This window comes from Mus caroli, chromosome 11 (assembly GCF_900094665.2).
Source record: "Mus caroli chromosome 11, CAROLI_EIJ_v1.1, whole genome shotgun sequence".
Taxonomy (NCBI): domain Eukaryota; kingdom Metazoa; phylum Chordata; class Mammalia; order Rodentia; family Muridae; genus Mus; species Mus caroli.
The window spans coordinates 37392352-37408233 of NC_034580.1; positions in this window are offsets into that span (position 1 = coordinate 37392352).

Genomic DNA, 15882 nt, shown 5'->3' on the forward strand with positions numbered 1-15882 from the left:
CCATCCATTTACCTTTAGATTTAATAAGTTTTTAGCATGAATAATATTTCATGGTGAACATGTGCCATATTTTATTACCTATCTATCCACTGATGCATATCTAGGTGTTTTCCAACTTCTGACCATTATAAATAGGACAACAATGAACAGAGGTGGACAAGTCTCTCTGTAGTAAGATGTAGAGTCTTTTGAGTATATGCCCAAGACTCGTATAACTGGATCTTGTGGTAAATAGATGTCCAGCTTTTTGCGGAAGACACTCTGATTTCTAGAGTGTCTGCAAGTTTGCATTCCCACCAGCACAGGATAAGTATTCCCCTTATTCCACATCCTTGTCAGCATGATCTGTCACTGTTTTATTGATCATTTCTGACTAGTGAAAGATGAAATGTCAAAGCAGGTTTGAGGTGCATTTCCTGCTGACTAAAGATGTTCTACATATCTAAAAGTATCTTTAGCCATTTGTGTTTCCTCTTTTGAGGTTACTTTGTTTAGATGTCTCCCCCTATTTTTCAATTGTTTTTTTTTTCTTTTTAATGTGCATCTTTTGTAAGTTCCTTTTAAATTTTAGATACTTGTTCTCTATTGGATGTTTAACAAGTATAAAATGCTTCCCATTCTGTAGCCTGCTAGTTTGTCCTACTGATGATGCTCATACAGAAGTTTTTCAATAAACAAAGCAATATTCTTATGCATTTTTCTTTTAGAAAAAAAATTCCTCCCATTTCATAGGATTTTGTTATTATTGGTAAATATAGTATCTCTTCAGAAGTAGATTAGTGCATGACTGGACAATGAAAATCCCTTAAGAGATTAGTTTAGAATAGGATACCATAAGAGAAAAAAAAAGTGAAGTTGAGATAATGCAATGATTGTGCCCCAGTGTAGATGCCATATATCCCTGCTTTTGAAACACCTGAGACTCTCTTTGTGCCTGCATTTCTTGGGATGTTACTATCTAGCTTCTCTTTCAGTTCTATAATTTAGGTGATATGAGCAAATTTCTTTAAATTCCAAAAAGACCTAAGTAACTGATCTCTTCTTAGCCCCTAACCTTGTATCTGAGACTTATTAAAAACTGATTCTTTGCTAATTCTCCATCTGTAAATTTGTTCAAAATTATTTTTCCTCTTGTCTTCTTGATGTGGAAATCCAGTGCTCTGATCTTTTTATTTTATGTTCCTAAACATTCTCTACAACTCGTTTTTCCCAGGAATTTCTTCATGCTATATATTCCTTACTATGAACATCTGTGATACATGTAATCAACTTTCATTAGTTGATTATTTGCTGTGAAAGGAGACTTCAATATGTGTAGAGTGTGTTTTTAAGTTGTTCATATTTTCTTTCAGTATTTACATGTTTGTAAAGATCATTGAACTTATAAAATGTTATATATAACACATCACAAACTACAAGCAATGTCTTTAGGAGTGAGAAAAAAAATATAAGAACAGAATAAGATCAGTACTGGATTGGGTACTTCAGACAACTACAAAAATAATAAACAGCTATGTGATTAATAGAGAGATAATGAGCGACAAACAAATAAAAAATCTAGAGGACATTTTGGCTCTGGCATTGTAAACTTTGCAATTCAAATCGATGATTGTGAATTTGGGCTTTATTCTGAAGTAGCATTTCATCTCTATGTAGATAGGGTGATGAGCTTCATCTCATTTGTCATTTCTGAGCTTGAGTGGGATAATGGGGACTTCTAGCCTTGACATGAATGAGTGTGGTGATTGATTGGTGATGCCTGACTGAGAAGAGAAATTACCTATCAAAAGAATGATAGCTGTTTTCCCCTTTTATGCTCATGTGTTTCTGTGATAAATTATCTTCTAGTTGCTTTTTATTCAATTTCTCTAGAAAATTACTAGGAAGCTATAGAAAACACTAGTGTAACTGAGGAACCTATAGAAAACTGATACAAGAATATAGAATATAAAATTGTAAAATGCCTGTAACCTAGTTGTTAACTCTACAGATAAAGTCATGGTCTGCAAGGCTTGTCTAATAATGCTTATGAGTTAATCAACCCTAGAATGTACACATTCCGTTTTTTCGGTCTAGCATTTTCAACACAATTTTTAAACCAAGGAGTGAGTTTAAAACAATAAAACAACTTATGGTTGTGACAACATACCCAACTTTCTTTAGCCCCTCTGATTTAAAATTCATGTAATATGGTGAATGGATCATATAAAAACAGGCAGCTAGAAAAAAATTACCTAATATTTTATGACATTTTAAGTGTTCATTTCTTAAATTGAAAATAGATTCATCTCTTATATAATTTACCCAAAACATAGTTTTTCCTTTCTCCTCTTCACTTCCTCCAAACTCCAGATCTGTCCCTCCAAACTTCTTTCATTCAGATCCACTTCTCCACTGTTTTCTTTCAGAAAAGAACAGGCCTCCAAGAGTCAACATTTAAACACACACACACACACACACACACACACACACACACACACCTGTGCGCACACACAAGATACAGTAAGAATACACAAAAGTCTTCAATTCATATCAAGGCTGCAAAAGGCAACCTGAGAAGAGTTGTTCTTGGAAAAGTCCCAAGAACAGGCAAAAGAATCAGAGCCACACCTACTCCCACTTTTAGAAGTCTAACAAAACACCAAGCTAACTGTCATAATTTATTCACAGATGACCTGATGCAGACAATTGCAGGCCTTGTCAGTCTTGTCATTTCAGTCTCTGAGAGTTCCTATGAATCCTGGTTAGTTCATTCAGTCGGCCATATTCTCTTGGTGTCATCCATTCCCTCTGACTCCAGTGATCTTCCCCCCATCCCCCTTCTTCCTAAGTGTGCATGGAACTCCTCTAAGAGAAGAACCACTCGATGAATACCTCCAACTTAGACTTTCCCTCCACATAATGTGTGACTGAGGGACTCTGCAATGGCTTCCATCTACTGCTGAAGGAAGCCTCTATGATGACAAGTTAATAAGGCACCTATCTATGAGTATAGCAAAATATCTTTAAAAATCATTTCATTGGTTTTTAGTCTTTTTTTTTCCCCAGAAGTATTTTCTTAGACCCTAGTCTCTAGACTATTGAGTCTCCAGATCCTGGCCATCAACGCAGTGTTATGGGGCATGGGCTTCCTCTCATGGTTTGAGCTTTATGGTGAACTGGACATTGGTTGGCCATTTCCACAAGTTCTGTGCCACCATTGCTGCAGCACACCTTATAGGCAAGTCCTAGGGTGAGAGTTTTGAGGCTGGGTTGCTGTTTATGTTTTGTCTTTCTGTAACCTGCAAGTGCTTTTCTGAGGCAAAGAAACTAGAATGTGGGGATGAAGGCTACTCGCAGGCACCAGCTCAACCTCTCTGCTTTCAGTGAACTGTGTGGATGCTGTCCTTGGCAATCGAACCCCACTTCCAGTTTTCCCAAAGCTATTCTCTATGCTAACATAAGGCTAAATTGTTTGGTGATCTCCACAGAACACTCTTAGCCAACAACTCAAGCGAATGCAACCCAGTCATACCACTCAAAGCCTTGCCTGTAATCTTCATTACTAGACCTCATTAGGGTCATCTTCACAGATTCCAGAAATTGTCCACTGCATTTGTGCTTAGGAACACCCTCAGCATGAAGAGAAGGGGTGTCTGGGAGCCACGAAAGCATGAATGGAAGTCAACTTGTAAATCCAAGTGTGTGTGTGTGTGTGTGTGTGTGTGTGTGTGTGTGTTTATGTGTGAGTTCTCCAAGCAGTTCTTTCATTTTATCTCTCTAAAATATTCTCTCAATAGTTCATCTCCTGCAGAACACAGTTCTAATCTTTTATTTCACATATCAATTTACTCCTAGTTTCCTTCTGATTGTCTTCCAAATCACCATCCTGTGAACACAGCCCTTTGATTCTTTTTTTTTTTTTTAAAGATTTATTTATTTATTATATGTAAGTACACTATAGCTGTCTTCAGACACACCAGAAGAGGGCATCAGATCTCATTATGGGTGGTTGTGAGCCACCATGTGGTTGCTGGGATTTGAACTTCGGACCTTCGGAAGAGCAGTCGGGTGCTCTTACCCACTGAGCCATTTCACCAGCCCGCCCTTTGATTCTTAAAAGACAACAAATATACATTTTTTTCCTTAACAATGCAAAAGAATTCAGAGAGCTGTTAGCCTTTGTTAAACACCGAGTGTAAACTAGTTGGGTGGACCCGGCCCTGAAATTAGCATTTCTACCACACCTGGGCCTAATTTAGCTCTGTCCTGCACTGACCTTGTATTTAGGAATCTGCCTGCTTTTGTATCTTTCTAACAAGCTGGCTCATGGAACAGCTGCCTTTGTTTCTTTAGATTCATGAATCCCCTCATAATTCATATTGCATCCTTATATTTTGCATAATTGAAAATTTATTTATATATTTTACATATATTGAACTCATATATTTAGAGCTCTTTTCCATAGCCTTAAGGGTTGTCCTGAAGGTCTCAGCTTTTACACTTTTGAGAAGACAAAGCCCTACCCTTGAATTCTGGACTCACACTGTTTGTAATTCCGATAGAGTCATTAACATTAGTTCCTCTAAGGAATGTAAAAGGTTTATATTATTATACAAACAAGCCTTATGCCCACAACAGCCACCCAAACACATGGATTCTCACACCTGGACCTTGTCCCACAACTAAGTCACTTTGTTCCCACCAGGGTATGCCTAGGGGTTGGGGAGTGGGGTTCCTGCATACTACACTGTCTTCCTGCTTCCCTATTCCAGCTACCTCTCCCTACTGCTTGCTCCATATCTTCCTTCTCTATTCTAACCCAATCCCCCTTGCTCCCATCTTTACCAGCTTCCAGTCCACATGTAAATTTTATTCTATTTTCTCTTCCCTGGGAGATACATCATTCTTCTCCCACAGCACCCCCTTTACCTAACTTCTCTGGATCTATGAATTGTAGCTTGTTTAAATCATTTATTTAACAGTTATTATCCACTTACAAATACATATATATTACACTTGTCTTTCTGGGTCTAGGTTACCTCACTCAGAGTGGTTTTCTTTTCTTTCTTTTTTTTTTTTTTTTTCTAGTTGCATCTATTTACCTGCAAATTTCATGATGGCTTGTTTTTAAACACTTGAGTAATATTTTATCATGTAAATGTCACATTTTCTTTTCTATTCTTCAGTTGAGGGGCATCTAAGTTGTTAAAGTTTCTAGCTATTATGAATAAAGCCTCACTGAACATAGCTAAACAAATGTCCTTGTAGTAGATATATCCTTTGAGTATATGATCCAAGAATAGTTTAACTTGATCTTGAGGTAAATCGATTCCTGATTTTCTGAGAAACAGTCATATTGGTTTCTATAGTGTTGTACAAGTTTTCACTCCCACCAGCAATGGAGGAGTGTTCCCCTTGCTCTACATCCTCACCAGCAGAAGATGTCATTTATATCATAGATCTTAGCCATCCTGGCAGGTATAAGATGAAATCTCAAGGTAGTTTGGATTTATATTTCCCTGATGGCTAAGGATGTTTGTTGTACATTGCTTTAAAGTGTTTCTCAGATATTTGAGATTTCTTTATTGAGAATTCTCTGTTTAGACCTGTACTCATTTTTTGGATTACATTATTATTTTTTTAATTTTCATTTCTTGAGTTCTTTATATATTTTGGATATTAGAAGTCTATCAGATGTAAAGTTAGTAAAATCTTGTCCCATTTTATAGCTGTCATTTTGTCAAATTGACGGAAGCCTTTCATTTTCATGAGGTCTCATTTATTAATAATTGGTCTTAGTGCCTGTACTATTGATATTCTGTTCAGAATGGTGTCTCCGGTGAAAAGTATTCAAGATTATTCCCTAATTTCTCTTTTACCAGGTTCATTGTGCCTGGTTTTATGTTGAACTGTTTTATCTACTTGGACATGACTTTTATGCAAGATGATAGATATGCCTCTATTTGCATTTTTCTACATGCAGATATCCAGTAAAACCAGCACTGTTTGTTGAAGATGCTTTCTTTTCTCCACTGGGTATTTCTGGCTTCTTTAGCAAAACTCAGGTGTCCATAGTAATGTGGATTTATGTCTGGGTCTTCAATTTGATTCCACTGATTAACATGTCTGTTTTTATGCCAAAACCTAGTGGCTTTTGTTTTGCTCTTATTTCTATAGATTTGTAGTGCAACTTGAAATATGGGATGGTGAGATGTCTGGAAGTTCTTTTTATTGTTCAGAGCTATTGTTGTTTTTTTGATTTATTGTTTTATTGTTTTAGCTATTGTGAGTTTTTTGATTTTTCATATGATTCTGAACATTATCCTTTAAAAGTCTGTAAATAATTCTGTTAGAATTTTGATGAGAATTGCATTGAATCTGTATATTGCTTTGGGTAGGATGGTTATTTTTACTATGTTAATCCTACTGATCCATGAGCATAAATCTTTCCATCTTCTGATGTCATCTTCAATTTTTCTTCAAAGACTTGAAGAAGTTATTGTCATGAAGGTCCTTCACGTGCTTGGTTAGAGTTTCCCCAAGCTACTTTCTAGAGATGATCATGCAGTTTGTTTGTTTCAGTTTACTTCACTGGTGGATTACATGTACAGATTATTTAACATTAACCCACTACTTTAAGGATTTAGTTTAAGAGATTCAATATCTTTGTTTTTGATAAAAATCTGTTAGTTTAGTTTTCAAGAGTTGTCAAAGTATGAACACAATGTTAAAAATCCATCTTGCACTCAGACTCCCTTTTTAATATTTAGACAGGAACCTCGCTGAGTGCTGAGTCATTTTCTGTGAGTCCTTAGCTAAGTACCAGGTACCAGGATGTCTTACCTGTGGAAATGTGGAAGTGAGTTTACATCATAAATACTATTTTCAACCACACATTCCGCTGTCTACTCCATGTCCTGTTGCTCCCTGCTTAGGAATCATAGAGCTTGGCTATACCATGTGCATCCTTAAAAAGTTACTAGATGAGATCCTTACTTCCTTAAACAATGGTTTTATCTTTTCAGAGATATCTGTGCTTGTCTAGCTGTATGTCTGTCAATAGAATTAGTAACTGTTTTAATAAAGTTGATATCTTCAATAATCCTTCCCAGTGTCCCTCTTGAAACCTTTTGCAGTTTTAAGATAAATTTATCTTAGCTTCAAGATAATTTTATCCGAAGCTTCATAAAATTAGGTATGTTTCATGGAGAAAGATTACATTTTATAAAAAGCTGTCCATTTAACACAGACTTTTTCATACTTGGAGTAGCACAGGAATTAATTGAGATTAGAATTTTACAGCTAGGACTTGCATCATAGAAAGAGGAGACGTGAAGGGCAAAGGGATGGGTAAATTTCGAGAAACTATGAAAGACAGACCAAAGCATCAAAGAACTATTTAAACAGGGATGTCTTATCTATTTTGCAATCTGCCACTCAGTTCTCAAGATTAACTTTTATTTTTCATGACAAATTCTGTAGGCTGTTATATTTTATTTACACAAACAAAAATAGTGAGAGACAGTAGCAGGGATGGTTTGGAACTCCATAATACTCATGTCTCAAACTATTAAAAATAAAATAACCAGTGCTAAGGAGAGGTAACAGGTACACTCATTTTATTTCAAGTGTTGAAGTATTTATTGCATTCACATCACCTAAGAACCAACATGATTCTGTGTTTGATATTTAATGTTCTCATCTTACAGCTAAGAAAAATAAAATTTTAAAACATTCAAGTTTTCTAAGCCATGAAGTCAAGAAAGCATGCAAAATCATCTGTCTCTAAACCCTACACAATTCATAATTAAAGCAATCTGTAAAGCTACTCGCCTTCCGTATTCTTTTTCCTTGTGATATTACCACAGGAAGCAACGTCTTCCTCCACCTCCACGGCAAGCAGACTTGGCCAAACTTGGAAAACTCTGTATCTGTATCTGCTCTACTGACTGTATATACCATTGAGTAGATCAGTTGGCAGGACCATCCCTATTGGTGAGAACCTATTTTTCAGGATGCCTGAAGATGCACTGCTCACTTGACAGATGTATGGAAACATTTCCTGACCTTTCAGGCACAGAGCAGGTACTTGTTCTTAGCCCTTCAAGTTCACAGCACTGTGGTTAGGTAGATCACATCACTGTATATTCATGTAAAAATAACTATTAAAGAGATTATGAATTTCAGAGGTGAGGAGAACACATGGTATAAGGGTCCAAAAGTAGCTCAAGGAAGACGGATAGAATGCAAAAACAAAGAACATTTATTCTGCAGAAACAGCCAGCATGTGGGGGTCAACCATTCTCTAAAATGGTGACTTCAGGCAAACATAAACGGGCTTTATTATTGGAAACAGGAGGAAGGCTTTAGAAGGATTAGGTAATCTAAAATTTCATTGGTGGGTGCTGGGAGGGGTCATAGGGGGTCAGTTGTCTGCACTCCTATGTCATGAACTTTCAGCCATGTCATGAAATAGGGCTGCCCAGCACAGATGGCCCATTCTGATATAAGATATTTCTCCATTTTTGTTGTGATCCTCTAGCTGTTCTTTGGGACAGGTTTTATTATCTTGTTCTGGATTTTATGGTCTGTTCCTAGACCTGGTGTCTTACGACTTAGTTTCTAGGACTTATGGCCTATCCCTGAAGCTGGTGCCTTCTGAGCTTTGTTTTTGTTTGTTTGGTTGGTTTTTTGTTTGTTTGTTTGTTTGTTTTTTAAGCCTGGTCCGTAAAATGGAGAAATAGGGTTTATATTGTCCTTTTTTTATTTTTATTTTTTATAGTTCATTGATATTTATTTCAACCTTTGAAGATGTACATAACATTTTTATTAGATATTTTCTTTATTTACATTTGAATTGTTATCCCCTTTCCTAGTTTCCTCCCCCCAAAACCACTATTCCTTCCCCCCCCCCTCCCCTGCTCCCCAACCCAGCAACTCCCATTCCCAGTCCTGGCATTCCCCTATACTAGGGCATAGAACCTTCACAGGACCTAGGACCTCTCCTCCCATTGATGACCGAATAGGCCATCCATCCTCAGCTACACATACAGCTAGAGCCACATGTCCCACCATGTGGTTTTTTTTTTTTTTTTTTTTTTTTGATTGATCGTTTAGTTCCAAGGAGCTCTGGGGGTACTGGTTAGTTCATATTGTTGTTCCTCCTATGGGGCTTCAGACCCCTTCAGCTCCTTGGGTACTTTCTCAAGTGGGAGTGATATAGATGCAATGTTTTTGTACAACATTCTGAAAAAAATAAAATTATTGTCTAAAATTCAAAATGACTACCTATCTGGTCTTGGATAAGCAATTAGTGTGCTTTTCCCCTGGGGAAGACTATTTCTGCTGCTGTCAGCATTCTTTAGGTTTTTGTTGTTGTTGATGTTATATTATGTTTTGTTTGTTTGTTTGTAGTGTTTTGCATATTTGTTGGTAAGTGTGAGTATGTATGTGTGTGTGAAAGAGAAATATGTGGAACTATTTGGAGGAAGAAAGGATAAGGGTACATGATGTAAATAAAATCTCAAACAATAAAAAAATTAAAAAAAAAAAAGAATGTAGAAAGATATTTGTATTCACCCTTTAATGCCCAGCACACCAAATAAAATCTACAAAGTAGCCCAGTAAACATATTATTTATTCAACAATTAAAAGTAATACAACCCCTAAATAATTTTACTGTCTAGTGCTTTGTTGCATAGTTCATTGATTAATTTATTCAGCATTTGCACAATATGTTTGGAAGCTAAATATTTTTCCTACTTGAAAAATCTAGAACCTGGGGAGTTGTTTGAAGATATATGTTTTTCACATTTCACATAGATATTTTAATTTAATGGGGGATTTTAAAAATTAGAATCTGTCTTTACAAGCACTGTATTCTATTAGATCTCTTCATGACTGGTAATAACACAGACATCAAAATGTGTGCTTTTACAACTTAAAACCATGCTCCTGTTCAAAATAATTTTTTTCAACAGCTCATTTCTTTGCCTTTCTTAATGACCATTTGTCACCTCACTGGCACCTTTGTCTTTGTGGACTCTCTTCTCTGATGTTCTCTACTCTGGCCTTTTGTCACACAGCTTCCATGCCCATTTGAGGTAGGGGATGACAAGATTGTCCTTGATATCTAACTCAAATTCACATCCTTACTCTTGAACTGACAAGACATAATGTTTGGTCAATTATTCTTTTCCCTTGAGTTTATTGAATATTTGTTGATGTTAAGTCTAGCAACCCAGACTCAGAAAGACAGAAAACATGTTTTCACTCATATGCAGGTCTCAGTTTTCAGTGTGTGTTCATTGGTACTTTATAACGGTAACTTTGTTACTGCTATGAATCGTAAAGTAAATATCTGTGCTTTCCAGTAGTCTTCGGAGACTCCTGTGTAAGAGTCATTTGATTCCCAAAGGGATCAAGGTCCACGCTTTGAGAACTGTTAATCTAAAACAATAGGTTTCTATAGAAACTACAGAGAACCTCAAGGTCACTGATACACACCCCAAGAGACAACTATACAGAGCATATTCAATTTTAGTTTCGAACTTGACCAACACCTTGGGGAAGTAAATTTCTCAGGAAAATAAAAGGTTAAAACTCAACACTCTCTGTAAAGTAGCTGAACATTTTGTTTTTGTATTTTAGCTTGAGGCTGTTTCTGACCTTTTTGAATTCTGGTGAACATACATATGTGTATATGTTTTGACTGTTTTTTTTTAATTTTTAATTCTTTTTACTCAAAGAAAAAAGGATATATGATCTCTCCTTAAAAGTAGTCCCCCCTCTGCTTTGGAGAACATCTCTATTCAACAATATCCTGAGCCAATAGAACAGTTGGGAAAGAGATCGTCACTTATTTTCCCTGTGTTGTACTGAGGTGCCCAAGCTCCTTGCCACCTGGATCATTTAGCAGTTCTGATTAAAGAGCACAAGGCCTGGCAGTCTGTAGAAGGCTATTCCCTGGTGCCACCTGGACTGCCTTGGGCTTCAAGAAGGCTTGCTGTCTCCAGACATCTGTCATTCTGTTGTGTCCCAATAACCTTTGGCAACAGCAAAAGCAAACAGGTTCCTAAAGCCAAAGGGGTTATAATATAGAGGATTTGCCCTTTATTTATCTTTTAAGTAAGTATCTGTGCCAACACCAGAAGTCATTCAGAGGTTTCTCTAGGAATCAAGAGCACCTCTGGGTTCACTATAAATCTAGAGTAAAACATGCAGATTTTGAGTGGCAATTTTTGTTACGCTGCTTAGTCTGCCTTCACAAGGTACTGGGAGTAGAGGCAATATTGAAAAACCAAGGCAGTAATAAGAACATATGTAGATATCTCCATTTCACTCCATCTCTCCCTTTTATTCACACACAGACATATACACATTCACACACACACACACACACACACACACACACACACACACATACACACACAGATACGCATGCATACATACACATACACACAGCAGAGAGAGAGACACACAGAGAGAGAGAGAGAGAGACACACAGAGTCACAGAGAGATAGACAGGGAGACAAATGTACACCCATATATTTCTAAAATTTTAAATGTAAAGAGAACTAAATATCCAGATATACAAACATCACAATTACAAGTCTAGATGCCGAGATTCCATTGACACCACAATGTATAGATGTCTCCTGTGCCTATATAGATGACCATATGAGCAAGAATACTGCCATGACAGCTGATGATGTGTCAAAGGCACTGTTAAGAGTGGATGAGCCTGCAGAATATTAAGTGCTTCATGCCCAATCATGGAGAGGCAGCAACAGCTGGTCCCCAGTTCACTGCTGTCGATATATGTAGGTCCAGTTTTGGTAGATCAAAAGAAGCTTATCTACCAGAATGGTAGCTGGTTGTGCTGACTTTGAAATGATTGTTCAGCAGGTTGAACCTTGCATTTGAAGCACACTCTTCAGCTCATGCCTTGACTGTCAAGTTGTCCAGTTTTGGTCCAGACCTCTCATCTCACTCCATCCTTCTCATTCTTCTTCCATCAAAAGCAGCCTTAAAACTTAAAGACAATGATCTTTCTTTTGAAGAAAAGTCTTTGAGGTTGGAAAGTAGGTCAATAGTAAATCACTTCTTTATCTTGTGAAAAATCATGGTGTGATACTTCTAATAACAAAATAAGAATAAAATTTTAATTATTTCTTTAAAGTATAAGGATAGCTAAAATTAAGCAGTGTTAAAATATTGTTTATAGTTAGCAACTTTTGTTTTGTACAGAATTCAGTTGATGTCACAAAATGGCACTTAACTTGAATTTATTGAGGGTTTGTTTCCATATCTAAAGAGCAGCATGTTATATTAAATCATATCTACAATTTTAAATCTACAAATCCATTTTTAATGATGTTTAATAATATTACATGATTAAATCACTCAGGGGAATAGTTAATATTATTTTTACAATACCACCAGGGATATCCTTGAAATTTCTAGTAAATGTCATAAAAGGTTCCATTTGACCATAAGAACATGTAGTAGTCTTAGGAAATAAGAGCAGGGTTTCAGCTCTGCTGTATGGTTCTTTCTAATGCAGTACTGATATCTCTATTATCGCTCATTACTTTGCCCAGCTTTGCTCTCAAAATCCTCTTGAATTCTAATAGCCACTCTCTCTTATCTGGCATGACTTCTTAAAACTTTGCTCTTAAAGGATCTTTGGCATTGTCATAAAGTATTCAGTAGGTGAAAGGTCCTTCTGTATGCTTTGTATCCTATCATTTGTTATACTAGAAACTGAATGAGAAACTATTGAAATATTTATTTAAACACTAAAATAAACTCATTCTTTATGAAAATATTTTAGTGGAAATGAACCATTTAAGTAAAATTTTACTGGGGTTTTGATGCAGTGATGGAGTAAATGCTTGAGTTCTCATCTATAGTGCCACAAGAGAGAGGACAAGTTGGCTTAATGAAATGGCTCAAGAGTTAATAGCACTTACTCTTCTTCCAGAGGACCTCAGTTTAGCTGAGGTTTGGCCTCTCCCAGCTGCCTGGAACGCAAACTCCAGAGTACTTAAACTTACTTCTGCATATCAGCATAAGCCGGCACACGTGCAGAATGATGCATACAAATGCCTATTTTAAAGGAAAGCATAATAAAAAGCATGTGACTGTTTCATAGTTTTGTAACTTCTAGATGATCAACATTAATAGAAGAATGGTAAATTTACATCTCTTTATGTTTTTTCCAATCTGTTGTTTTCTTGTTGTGGTTGAAGTATATAGAAATTTCTGGTCACTTATATAGCCTTAAAGATAATATAACTAGTCCTTTCTTCTCAGAAAGAATAATATATATTCATATGTATGAATACTCTCTGATATTGTACAAAACTTAACATTATAATATTTTCTTATACACAGCTTTAATGTAATAGCAAAAATCATATTCATTACGTTTTTCTCACTCAGTTACATTAAAATGAAGTATTCTGTGCGTGACATCAAATAGATCATTTTCTATATTTGGCATTATACGTTACACATCAGTCTTCTGGAAAATCTGGTCATTCAATGAGTTGTGAAAAATCTTTACTCAAGTCTTATCATGGGTGATAAATATTATTAGTTGCTTTTGCAAAGAGATTGAATGAGTTCATTCATTTTGAGGAAATGTCTCCTTTACACCGGAATTAAAACCCATCCTCCATTTTTAAGTAAAAATATTTTATAACATAAGATTTTGGATGGATTTTTAAAAAAATTTCAGTGATTTTCATTGAGATGTCATTGAGATGTCATGATAACTCATTAAACAGCAAAGGTATCTTTCCTGTACATTCTATTTCAGCCCACCAAATGCTAAGAAGGCATGAACTCTGGGGTTGACATTTAATTAATCAATAGATTTTACCATTATATCAAGGACATTGTTCAGTACAATGTTCTGTGTTTTCTCTGTGTTGTAGAGTAATAAACCATACAGGATTCTAGTAACTCGGGGTTGATATTGATTCATTCTGAAATGCAAACACTTTTCATCAGTGATGCTATTACATCTTCAGTATAAATGACATTACATTGAAGTAAGGACAATCCTTTGATGCTAAACCTTTAAATGTTTCACAGAAATCTCAGCAATCCATGTAGTAGGTGATCTTGTGATCTTCAAGACTCACATCCACATCCTTAGTTCTTTTGCATTCATTTAAACAAAGCTTGGTAAAAAAAAAACAAGAAAGCTCAATCTATCTTACTCTTTCTCTGTTGGGTACATGCAATTATATTATTAAAGAAACTAGAATCAAGAACTGAATTTGTCATTCAAAGAAGAGTCACTCCAAATGCTTGTGCTGTTTTGATGAAAGCTAGCAAGTAGATCTTAGTGAGGAGTATATAGTAAGGAAACCATCTAATTTTTCTTGTTTATGGAATAACAGATGCAAAGGTGACTGTTTAGTAATATATAGATGAAGTGATGCTTGTGACCATGTTAAAATATACAGCTACCTAGGCAGGGCTATTGATTATATATCATCCTTGGAAGCTACTGTAATAACTACTGGCACTATAAGAAAGAGTTAGCACTCAGAAAGAAGGCTCCCAGTTCATTATCATTTTGACTTGTTCTATATGAAGCATGTGATATCTTTAGCAATACAGTGTTACCCTAAAGTTCCCAGAGTTACATAAGGGCAATAACACTATTGCTTGTGGTTGACTCTCAGACCTACCCAAGTAATAACTTGAAGGGATATTTCCCTTGTCTTACACTGGGGTTTTAGCTAGATAGCATGGGTATCCTGGGGGGGGGGGTATCACCACAAAGTGACAAGCTTCATTAAAAAAAAAATATATATATATATATGTGTGTGTGTGTGTGTGTGTGTGTGTGTGTGTGTCTGAGATGTCTATGCATATACTTATGGTAAACATATAAAAATAAGATTTCCTGTGGCTTCGTCAAATATCCTTAACATTTGATATTCTTCCTTCCCCCTTTCCCAAAGTGCTATTCTCTCTCTGTGAGCTACCACCATATCACCGAGGGTATTACTACATCTTTGGGGTAACCATCAGCTTTCTAATTGGGCTTAAATCCTGACCTTCCTTGCTTCAATATAACAAAAATTCTTTTCTGTTGCACAAAGAAGGTTCACCTTTATTTGACCAAAATTATATCGTGTCTAATGACTCACTGCCAAAGGCAATGTGAACATCATAATGTAATGTCTTTTGTGGAAAATGGAGCTGAATTCCAGCAAGATACTATTTAGATGGAGTCAAAAGTAAGGTGGGTGTTAATTGTGTGATGATTAAACATCTTTAAGCATTGTTTCAGAGTTCACCAAAATAACATTTCTTCTACTCATATCCCTGCCAAAATTAATTTAAGATTTAAGCAGTGAATCTCTGAAGACTTTAATTTAATCTCATAATAATGTCTTCTCTAGTTAAGTGATATTTGTGAGACAAACAAATGAACAATAACCTCATGTATGTATTGTACTGGTCAGGATTCTCCAGTGTCACAGAACTTACGGAATGTTTCAATACATTAAGGAAAATTATTGGAGTGACTTAGAGTCTACAGTCCAACTAATCAAAGAACCTAGTAATGGCACAGTTCCATGAAGCTAAGTGTTTCAGATGGTCTCCTGTATATGCTAGAATCCTGAAGAAGTAAGTTCTAAAGAATGTGCTGGTAAGTGAAAGCAAGCTGACAAAGAACAACCACTTTCCTTTTTCATTGTCCTTATGAGGGCCTCCAGTAGAAGGTATGGCCCAGATTATAAGTGTAATTTTAAGAATTCTTACAGAAACATCATTAAGAATACCCAAGATATAAGATACAATTTGCTAAACGCATGAAACTCAAGAAGAATGAAGACCAAAGTGTGGACACTGTGCCCCTTCTTAGAATTG